The 10792-nt window shown below is 38.6% G+C and overlaps 1 long non-coding RNA gene across 1 annotated transcript in view; it reads left to right on the top strand.

Moving 5' to 3' along the window:
• The first annotated feature begins 1123 nt into the window (after positions 1–1123).
• The window catches only part of LOC119470900, a 47175-nt gene continuing 37506 nt past the window's right edge, over positions 1124–10792 (top strand). The window contains exons 1-2 of the long non-coding RNA XR_005199878.1: positions 1124–1205; positions 7391–7462. This is a non-coding gene — a long non-coding RNA (uncharacterized LOC119470900). The remainder of the gene's footprint in view (positions 1206–7390; positions 7463–10792) is intronic.

Below are 10792 nucleotides of genomic sequence, written 5' to 3'. Positions count from 1 at the left end.
AATTAGGAGAACTTCTCTTGTGTTCTCTAGGAATTTATAATGCAGATAGCGTTGATGTCTCTCTCATTCACTCTTCTTTTGCTTCCAGTTTACAAATTAATTTTATTAGGAAACAATTTGACAAAAAACTGTACATTTACTCTTAGAATCTATTTTGGTCAATGTCATGTAAATAAGAAAAGGGAGTTCAAAAATAAGTTTGTACTAAAATGGCAAAGAATGTCTTTGGTACATCCACCTTGTGTAGCTATTATGAAATAAGAAATAATTTGAAAGTAAGTCAGCTATGAGTAGCAAGACCGTAGCTCTTGGAAGCAAAAGTCTTATTGTACTTAGTACTTCCCTGTTTCCACAACATTCAAGTCTCTGTTCTAAGATAGGTGATAGATGATAGATAGATAGATATAGATGGATAGATAGATAGATATAAAGAATTTAAGGAGAGATATAAAATGGAAGCATAAAAGGAATAATATTTAAATTTCTACTTGTTATTTTATCAAGAATGAAAATTTATAAAAGTTTAAAGATAATATCTATATTTGCCAATTAATAAGCATATTAATTTGATGTCAAATCACTTTCAGTATATTTTCAGAAAGTTTGAACATAAATATCCAATTCAAATACTCAATCTGTAAGGAATGGGCCATGATGCTTATTCCTGTTACATGTCACTTTCATGTGTTTACTGTGCTAAACTTCTCACCAGACTTCAACAAATTACTGTCACCTACAGAGCATTAAGATAATTTCTCATTGAAGATAAGTAGCAAAAGCAAAACTACTTAGCACTTGGCTAGTGCTTTACATAGATTAATCCATACTCAAGTATTATCTTGTTCTCATTTTAACAATTGGGATAAAAGGACAAAGAAAGATTAACTCTGTAGAATAGAATGAGCAGCATTTGTTTAAAGAAGAAATGTGCATGGGTAATCATCCCACTTATAGGATGTACTTCCTAAGCCAAAACTAAACCAAATCATCAAGCCAAAACAACTAACCAAGTAAATGAATTAAATAACTCACATTTAACAAGGTCATACACTTTTTTTTAACTCTTGACAGGAAGAAACTGGAAAAAAATGTTATTTAAAGATACAGACTACTTTTGCCTTCTCAGGGATGGAAATTTGAACTTTCTGGAGGTAATCGCCTTACTTGTGGGGAGGAATATGTGGAGAATCTACTAGAAGGATCAAGTAAGTATCTATTTACTATTTTGGGGGAAGACTTTTTCTGTGCGGTATAATAACCCAAGTAATGGTGCTTTGGGTTGAGAAGTTAAAATTTTCATTTTAAATTAAAAGAGACTTTTTTCAGACTTACATTCTGATTAGGCTAATGCTAGAGTCAAAGATGTTTCCTTTCTTTGAAAACATATTTCACTTACTTATAATGAATGGCAAAAGTTATTGACTGTTAGTCTTTGCACATGTTTACTTTAACAGACTAATACATGTATACTTTTGACTAACACTAATTTTGCATGCTTATTTAAGCCAGTGTTTTTCAAAATTCCAATAATTTAGGATTTTATCAAGATAACATAAGGTACATATTAAGAATACAGGGTAGCCGCAGTGACTCACGCCTGTAATCCCAGCACTGTGGAAGGCTGAGGTGGGTGGATCACCTGAGGTCGGGAGTTTGAGACCAGCCTGACCAACATGGAGAAACCCCGTCTTTTCTAAAAATACAAAATTAGCCTGGCATAGTGGCGCATGCTGTAATCCTAGCTACTCAGGAGGCAGAGGCTGGAGAATTGCTTGAGCCTGGGAAGCAGAGGTTGCAGTGAGCCGAGATCGCACCATTGCACTCCAGCCTGGGCAAGAAGAGTGAAACTCCGTCTCAAGAAAAAAAAAAAAAAAAAAGAATATAGTTTCTTAGGTCATATCCCTGAAATTCTGATTTAGAAGGACTAGTCTAGGGCTCAGAAGTTTGCACTTCAATATCTCCTTTGTGTTTATTGTATCAATAATGTTTGAGAATCACTGCCAGAGGCTTCTCCAAATATTATACATTTATCGCTTTACAAATTCACTTAAAAAGTGAGCTTCTTCACTCACTGTAGATGCTCAGAACTAAAACACTAGAGTTTTTTTTTTTTAATGTAAATACAAAATCCAAACCTGATAAAATGCAAGGAGAATCAGATTTTTTACCAGTGCAGTAAAATTACTTAAATTCCTATTGAAATGCTGGTTATTGTGAAGTTTTAGCCCCATTTTTATAGCATTGTATTATCACTTGAGATAAAGACTTACATAGCTTCTGTCACTCCCCATGTTCTTATCACTGGCTCAGACCTCCTGCCACTGTGCCATCTTTGAAAGAGCTCCCAAAGAGGTGGAATTAAGAATTTCTCCACTTTGTGCAAATCCCAAGAACTGATGATGCTTCTTTATCCTTCCCTCTTCTGTGATCCACTGGGTACACTAGATGTATTCACACCACAGGACGATAGTTTTTCTCTTAGACCTAGAATTTCCAGCCAGTCAATAAGATTTATTATATATATATTTTTGAGACAGGGTTTTACTCACTCTGTCACCCAAGCTGGAGTGCAGTGGTTTGAACATGGCTTACTGTAAGCTTTAAACTCCTAGGCTCAAGCAATCCTCCCACCTCAACCTCCTGAGTAGTTGGGAGTACAGGCACATGCCACCATGCCCGACTAATTTATTTATTTATTTTTTGTAGAGACAGGGTCTCATTATGTCTGTCTTAAACTCCTGGGCTCAAGCGATCATCCTGCCTTGGCCTCCCAAAGTTCTAGGATGATAGGCATGAGCCACTGCACTCAGCCCAGTAACGCTTACTAATTACTGATTACCACTCTTATTTTACTGTGATGTTTGACTCACATCTGTTATCACACTAGATTCACATTATCACTCTTAGATTTTGTTCTCAATTCTCAGGATACATCCTGTGTTAGTCTCTTTCAGAGGGCATCTACCATGACTTAGCCTGACTTCATTATTTATGTACACATCCTTTTTCTTCCCCCTTCCTATGTTTGCTGATTCTTTCCTCCTCCCTCCCTCCCTTCTTTCCTCTGGTCACTCTTCTTTTCTCCTTTTATTTCCTTTCTCTTTTCCTTAGAGGATTCTCTGAGGAGGCATACAAACTTTCTTAACACTGCCCAGAGTTTGTCCATCAGAGCATTAACTCCTGGCATTTGCACATTTTGAGTATGTGGGCACTGAATGTGGAAAGTGAGAGGCACAGGGAGGGGTGTGAGACAAGTCACTGTCACAACGCACGTGCAGGAAGCTGGTCAAAGTCCTCACGGAGGGGCTGCAGTAATTGGAATAAGAGACAAATGAGGCTGAGAGATTTTGCAGTGCTGCACGAGAGATGTCTGAAACAGATGGCTTTGAAAAGATGAATAAGAGTTGACAGGTAGACAAATCATGGAAAGTTGAGGGACCCAAGTAGAGAGATTGACATATGGAAAGATATCAAGGCATGAAATGTGTTGTGTACAGGGACCCACGGCGGTTCTATTTTGGCAGAACACAAAATTTCAGAAGGTAATGACGAGAAGAGGCTAAAGAGATGACAAAGAAGCTCTTACAAACTTCTAGATTTCCTTGTAACCCTTTATGGAATTGAAAACTGTTGTGTTATTTGTTTAATTTTATGTATACTAGAGTTTACCTTATTATTTGTTCAATTTTATGAGGCATTTTATGTCCTATAAAGACAAGAACAGCGCCATCTTCTCCACTGTATTTGGCATAATGTAGGCTTTTTAAATAAAGAAGGATATAGATTGCTAAGGGCCTTGCACATTATTCTAGGAATCTCCTTTCACTCTCTAAGGTGCTTGAGGGCACGTGTCACATCTAACACTTCTTTTTTTATTTATTTGTTTTATTGCATTTTAGGTTTTGGGGTACATGTGAAGAACATGCAAGATTGTTGCATAGGTACACACGTGGCAGTGTGATTTGCTGCCTTCCTCCCCATCACCTACATCTGGCATCTCTCCCCTTGCCATCTCTCCCCAACTCCCCACCCCACATCTTCGCTTCCCTATTTCCCCCCAACAGACCCCAGTGTGTAACGCTCCCCTCCCTGTGTCCATGTGCTCTCATTGTTCAACACCCACCTATGTAGGCAAGGACTTCATGACCAAAACACCAAAAGCATTGGCAACAAAAGCCAAAATAGACAAATGGGACCTAATCAAACTCCACAGCTTCTGCACGGCAAAAGAAACAGTCATTAGCATGAAATGGCAACTAACAGAATGGGAAAAAATTTTTGCAGTTTACCCATCTGACAAAGGGCTGATATCCAGAATTTACAAAGAACTAAAACATATTTACAAGAAAAAAACAAACAAGCCCATTCAAAAGTGGGCAAAGGATATGAACAGATACTTTACAAAAGAAGACATACATGAGGCCAACAAACATATGAAAAAATGCTCATCATCACTGGTCATCAGAGAAATGCAAATCAAAAATCTAGAGACAACAGATGCTGGAGAGGATATGGAGAAATAGGAACACTTTTACACTGTTGGCGGGAGTGTAAATGAGTTCAACCATTGTGGAAGACAGTGTGGCGATTCCTCAAGGACCTAGAAATAGAAATTCCATCTAACCTTTCTTCTCACTGCCTCGTGAAAAGCTTTCTATATAGTAAGTACACAGAGACTGTTTTACTGAAAGAATATCAAGTTATTTAATTATCAAATTACTTGGATTTACTGGAAAGTTATGGAAAGAGTAGGCATGCTAGGAAAGACTGCTTCCTTGTAAAAGAGATGTCAAGAAAGTATGATTTGCATAATCTGAAGGAAGATTGAAGAGCTTTTTGACATCTCTCTATTTTTCAAACTAACAACTAATCAAATCATCCATAACACTTGAGATAATTTATGCTATTAGAACTGGCCTCCCTAGATTCTGGCATGCGAATTTTCCAAGACATCAGCATAAGCACTTGCTATTACTGTGTGTGTGTGTGTGTGTGTGTGTGTGTGTGTGTGTGTGTCCATAATACTGAACATCAATCCAAATGTTAACATGTCAGTATGGTTTTAGAATATAACTGCATTTAGAGACATTAATTGCTCATTGGCACCCGCCTTTGGATATAGTGTGCTCAATATAAGTGTGGAGAAGTGAATATGTGTAAGTCCCGACAAATTAATAATTTTTGTGTTAAAGCCACCAGACATTTCCAGCTGCGTACTACAGTTGTGACATCCCTCTCAAACACCCAAAGAAAACATGAGGTCAGAATAAGTGGCTCCATTTTCGTTTGTTTTTTCTTTTCAAAATCTCACTTAGCAGTCTCGATAAATAGATCTAGCCTAGAAAACACACCAAATGTGAAGATGAAAATCTGTGAGTGACTCCATGGAGGCGCTTGAGATCTGGCCAAGTTATGGTTACACCTATCAGTTGTTCTCTGTAGATATCTCTCTTTTCCCAAAAATAGCTTGTAATGTATTGTTTAAATATGACTTGATAATTTTGTAAAATAAGCAACCTCTGGCAGAAAATATGGAAGAATTCTTGCTCACTATATTAAATTGCTAACTAAATATGTACCAACACAATTTGAGGTCAAATGGTACCTTAAAGATCATGTACATTGTCTGGCTCATCTGGGAACTAATGACCTATGGAACTAAATCTGACCTACACTTCTTTGGCTTACACTTGATTTTGACCAAAAAAAAAAAAAAGAATTTGCAGCCATTTAAAACTCAAGATGGGTCTCACAAGTGCCTAGGCTTGCAACTTTTCTTCTTCTGTGACAATATCCAGGCTTTATCTCCATGGGGAAACCATAACCTGGAGCTAGCAATCACTGTTTCTATATACACATATGTATATGTGTGTATATATATATATATGTATTTTATTGCATTATAGGTTTTGGGGTACATGGGAAGAACATGCAGGATTGTTGTAAAGTTACATACACGGCAATGTCGTTTGCTGCCTTCCTTCCCATCACCTATATCTGGCATTTCTCCCCATGTTAACCCTCCCCAACTCCCCAGTCCAGCCCCTGCTGTCCCTCCCCTAGGTCCCCACAACAGACAACAAACATGAAAAAATGCTCATCACCACTGGTCATTAGAGAAACACAAATCAAAACTACATTGAGATACCATCTCATGCCAGTTAGAATGGCGATCATTAAAAAATCTAGAGACAACAGATGCTGGAGAGGATGTGGAGAAATAGGAACACTTTTACACCATTGTTCCCTTTAGCGAGGAAGGCCCTACCTCTCTGCATGGTATTCTACCCATCTACTGTAAGAATTTAGGTTTCTGGCCTGACCTCTGTAGGCACTCAAATTTCTGGCTCCTGCACTTGAATAATGCTAAGGGATATTTTAGCGCTCATATCTTAAATCCCTGAAGTTGAGTAATATATGCTGTACTTTTATCTGGCTGACATGGATAATTTTTCTTCAGTATGGCATTATCTGACAATATAAATATTATAATTTGTTTAACATGTTACAGACTTAAACTAATTAGGGATTTACTTCTATCTTAATGAAATATACTTATAGCAGTTTAATGTTATCTTGTTAGTACAGATTGAAAATGCCTAATTCTTTTTTTAAATCTTCTTCTTTAAAGTCAACTCAAATATATGGGCATTAGACCAGGGAAAGCCTCATTCAACAATATGGGATATATAGAGACATATCCAATATGTTTATAATCTCAGATTAATTTTTGTTCTGAGTGTTTATCAAACTATAATATACAACTTGAATTAGGGTTAATTTTAGAAAGGCAATGAACATTATTCTGTATAATTGGGACTCCAATGTTCACTGACAGTATAATTTAGCCTACTTTACTGAATATTTATTTAGGAAATGCTTATCATGTCTCAAAACCTTTGTGCAAAGGGCAATTAAGAAATACAAAGGTGAATGAAACGTGGTCTCTGCCTTCCAAATAATTTACATTCTAGTCAGGGATACAAATACATAAATAATTCAAGGCACCAGAGCAGGGGAGTGCAAAATAGCTGGCAGGTGGGAGTGAACAGTCTCAACAGTCTCAAGGTTGGAACTAGGGTAAAGGGCTATGTGGGGGAGGACTGGAGGGTTATTTTAATATTCTCACTAGTGATCTGGATGCTATTAAGAGAGTTCATCCAGAATTGCAGACCAAATGGATGCTAAATGCTGCCCAATAAAAAGAAGTAAATTTCAGGACCAGTCCTGTCAGTAAGACAATTTTTTCATCAGCTTATATAGCTTCCTAAAAATGCCACTTGAGAGAGTTAAAGGTTGGCCTCAAAAAAGTCAGAATACTAGTGTAGAGAGAGAAAGATTAACTACATCCTGCCTTTCTGATTGGAGTTTTTTGACTTATTTTTCATAGGGATTGGTGTACATAATGCAGGCTGGTGTGGATTTGGATGGTGGTCATAATATTTGCAAAGAAGGCAGACAGGTAATATTCTCTCACATAGGTCTACATAACACTGAAATACTTGGTCTATTACGGGACTGTTCTATAATGAGTTGATTCTACTGGTAAAATCAGACAAATTTACTCTGTTATCATAGTGGGTTTTTTTTTAATGATAGTAACTATTGGGCTGAAGCTTTCCCTTTTCAAATTCTTTTGCAAATTCTTTTTGGATCATCTGATGACATTAGGAGATCTCACCAAATGACTAATACTCATTCAGTACCTCACGAGAAGGAGGTAGGAATTAAGAGAGGTATGGAGTATCACTGATAAATGTGGCAGAGTGTATGCTTCAAATTGCTGTGCTGCTATGAAGTGTCATTTCTAATTATCTAGTATTAGTGTGTGCTCAGTATACCAGCTGGCCAAACACAGACAGGAAAAAAGTATTGATGACCTTCACTCATTTGGAATTAATAATTTGTTGAACCCGTCTTTTCCATCTGCATAAATCCCTCCATTTGCCCTACCTTCCTGATTGTCTTTTATCAACAGTGGTTGGAGCAATTTTTTCTCTCTTTTTCTTTCTTTTCCTTCTTTCTATTGTTCATTTTTGGCTCTTTCCTAAGCGCAATCAGTAAACTATTCACCCAAGCATATGTTTGTTGGGCATAACTGGAACAAAGCACTAGAATAGATACCATCCAGGACATGGTGGACAAGCACCATGCAGTCCCTGCCTACAATACGTCTCCAGTGTGGGAGTGGAGGACAGAGGAGGAGGAGGGGACGGTACTTCGTTAAGAGCCTGTAATGCTGTAAGCCTCACCAAAGTCATTAAGTTTGCCTGAATATTTATAAGGGTGATTACAGAGAGATCAAATAAATTACCTGAGCTTGAAAATGATGCATGTGCCCCCCCACACACATACCCTCAATCCAGAAGCTTTTGTTTGTGCCTTTTTTATTGCACTGGTGGACTTTTGCCTTCTAATATGGTTAACTGTGTACATCTGTGAGACATATTTCCATAACTCTAGCTCCTGGCCTACGGTCTGGCTCATAATAACCATTCAGTGAATGTTTATTGAATTAGTTGAATTTTCTTAACTAAAACCAAAATAGTAGTGGGGAACTCATACTTACTGTTCAAAAGCTCTGATACACATTTTCAGCAAACACAAGAAAAGGAAATCAAACACCGCATGTCCTTACTCATAAGTGGGAGTTGAACAATGAGAACACATAGACACAGGGAGCAGAGCATCATACACCGGGGCTTGTCAGAGGGTGGGGAGTTAGGGGAGGGAGAGCATTGGGAGAGAAATACCTAACGTAGATGATGGGTTGATGGGGGCAGCAAACCACCATGGCACGTGTATACCTATGTAACAAACCTGCTTGTTCTGCACATGTACCCCCGAACTTAAAGTATAATAATAATAATTTTTTTAAAAAAAAAGCTCTGATACAACGCTTGTTCACCCAGGGTTGGAGCACTTCTTTGGAGGAGACAGAATACCCTTTCCTTAATCACCGAGCAATTTCCCAGACCATCAGTTTCCCTCAAGTAAACAAGAAAAGTGCAGGTTACTACAGCTTCACTTACTCACTGGTGAAACTGAATGGTCCAAGTATATGAGTGTACGTCACTTTAGGAAAACCTAATGTGAAAACAGCTGAACATTAAAAAGGTTTTTAAGAATGGAAATCTCATGAGTTGGATTTCTAGTGTATTACAGGCAGCCCACTAGCTCCACTGGTTGTCTCTGCCATGCTCAGCATAGGGGTACCATGATAAGACAGATCAGTGCATCTGTGATTCTGGAGACCCAAGATGAGAAATGGTTACGACGTTCTTAGCAGCCTCCCTGGGGTCCACACTGGCGTTCTGACTATCCACTTTCACCTCAGCTCAGGATTTGATACACTTTGTTGACTAAGCACATTCTCACCACCATAAACTTGAGCAAATTTGCAATTGATCTCTGAAATCCTGTGAAGAATGAACCAATGCCTACACAGTGTTTGAGAATCATATTGTACTCAAATCACTCAGAGACTTCTTCCCACTGTCTTTCGGAAAATCTCCAGAGTCCTCTGTGTTCCGCTTCTCCTGGACCCCTTGCTCCCAGTTGTACCTCACTCTCCTCAAAAGAGTAGACATGGTGTAGAAATGAAGGGGCCAAGATCAGGGTCATGTATCAGGTCCTGTGCTAACCAAGATAGTCTTTTTTGCCCTCAACACCTTTCTCTCTCTCTCTCTCTCTCTCTCTGTATGTGCGTGTGTGTGTGTTTGTGTGTGTGTGTGTGTGTGTGTGTGTTTCCCTTCTTGGTAGGCTCTCTCTCTTCATGTTTAAAGCTATCAAGGTAAGACAGGCCTAGAATTCATCCCATGTGAGCTCTCTCCCAGTCCCACTTAGCGCAGAGTGCTCCTATTAGACCTGCTGATATGGCCTGCTAAGGGCTGAGAGTGAGGGTGGTCTGCCCCAGGTATAAAAAATAAAGGTGTGAATTATCTGTAAATAATTTAAAAGCAATAACAGAACAACTAAAAATCTGTTTGTTATCAACATGCACCAATAATTCTAAACAATGTCTGTGATCAAACACTCCTCCTGTCCTGAGAGGGGCAGACTGACTGTTTCCTGTGCCCTGCACTTCATACGCCTCTTGCCAGCCCTGCTGTGGGACACAGAGAGAAATTCCTTTTCTTCGGCTTGCTTTTCTCAGACTTAGCTTTCCTTCCAATGGAGGAATGGTAAGCACCGTGAACTTAAGGCAGAACAACATATGGTCCTCAGACCATTATTAGCAGCTGCTGTTGTTTTGTTTTTGTTTGTTTGTTTGTTTCTTTTGAGACAGAATCTCTCTTTGCCACCAGGCCAGAGTGCAGTGGTGCAGTGGCGCGATCTCGGCTCACTGGAACCTCCACCTCCCAAGTTCACACGACTCTTCTGCCTCAGCCTCCTGAGTAGCTGCAACTACAGGCTCATGCCACCACGTCCAGCTAATTTTTGTATTTTTAGTAGAGATGGGGTTTCACCATGTTGGCCAGGATGGTCTTGATCTCTTGATCTCATGATCTGCCCACCTCAGCCTCCCAAAGTGCTGGGATTACAGGTGTGAGCCACCGCACCCAGCTGCCTCTCTTACTTAGATCTATTAAGCTGTCAGTTTAAAGAGAGAAAGATGAAGCAATATACTTTTCACAAATTTGAAGTTATTTTTCTCATAAATATCATTATTTAAGGTTTAGGAATATAATTTGAGGAATGAATTATATTCTCCAAATTATATTCATAAACTTTATGCAAGGTACTGTAATGACTAAATTGGTTGTTCTTTTTTTTTTTTTTTTTTTTTTTT

The sequence above is a fragment of the Cebus imitator genome, unplaced genomic scaffold, assembly GCF_001604975.1.
Source record: "Cebus imitator isolate Cc_AM_T3 unplaced genomic scaffold, Cebus_imitator-1.0 Scaffold43, whole genome shotgun sequence".
In the NCBI taxonomy this organism is placed as follows: domain Eukaryota; kingdom Metazoa; phylum Chordata; class Mammalia; order Primates; family Cebidae; genus Cebus; species Cebus imitator.
The sequence above is the reverse complement of the archived record's forward strand: the minus strand, read 5'-3'. Positions and strand labels throughout refer to the sequence as shown.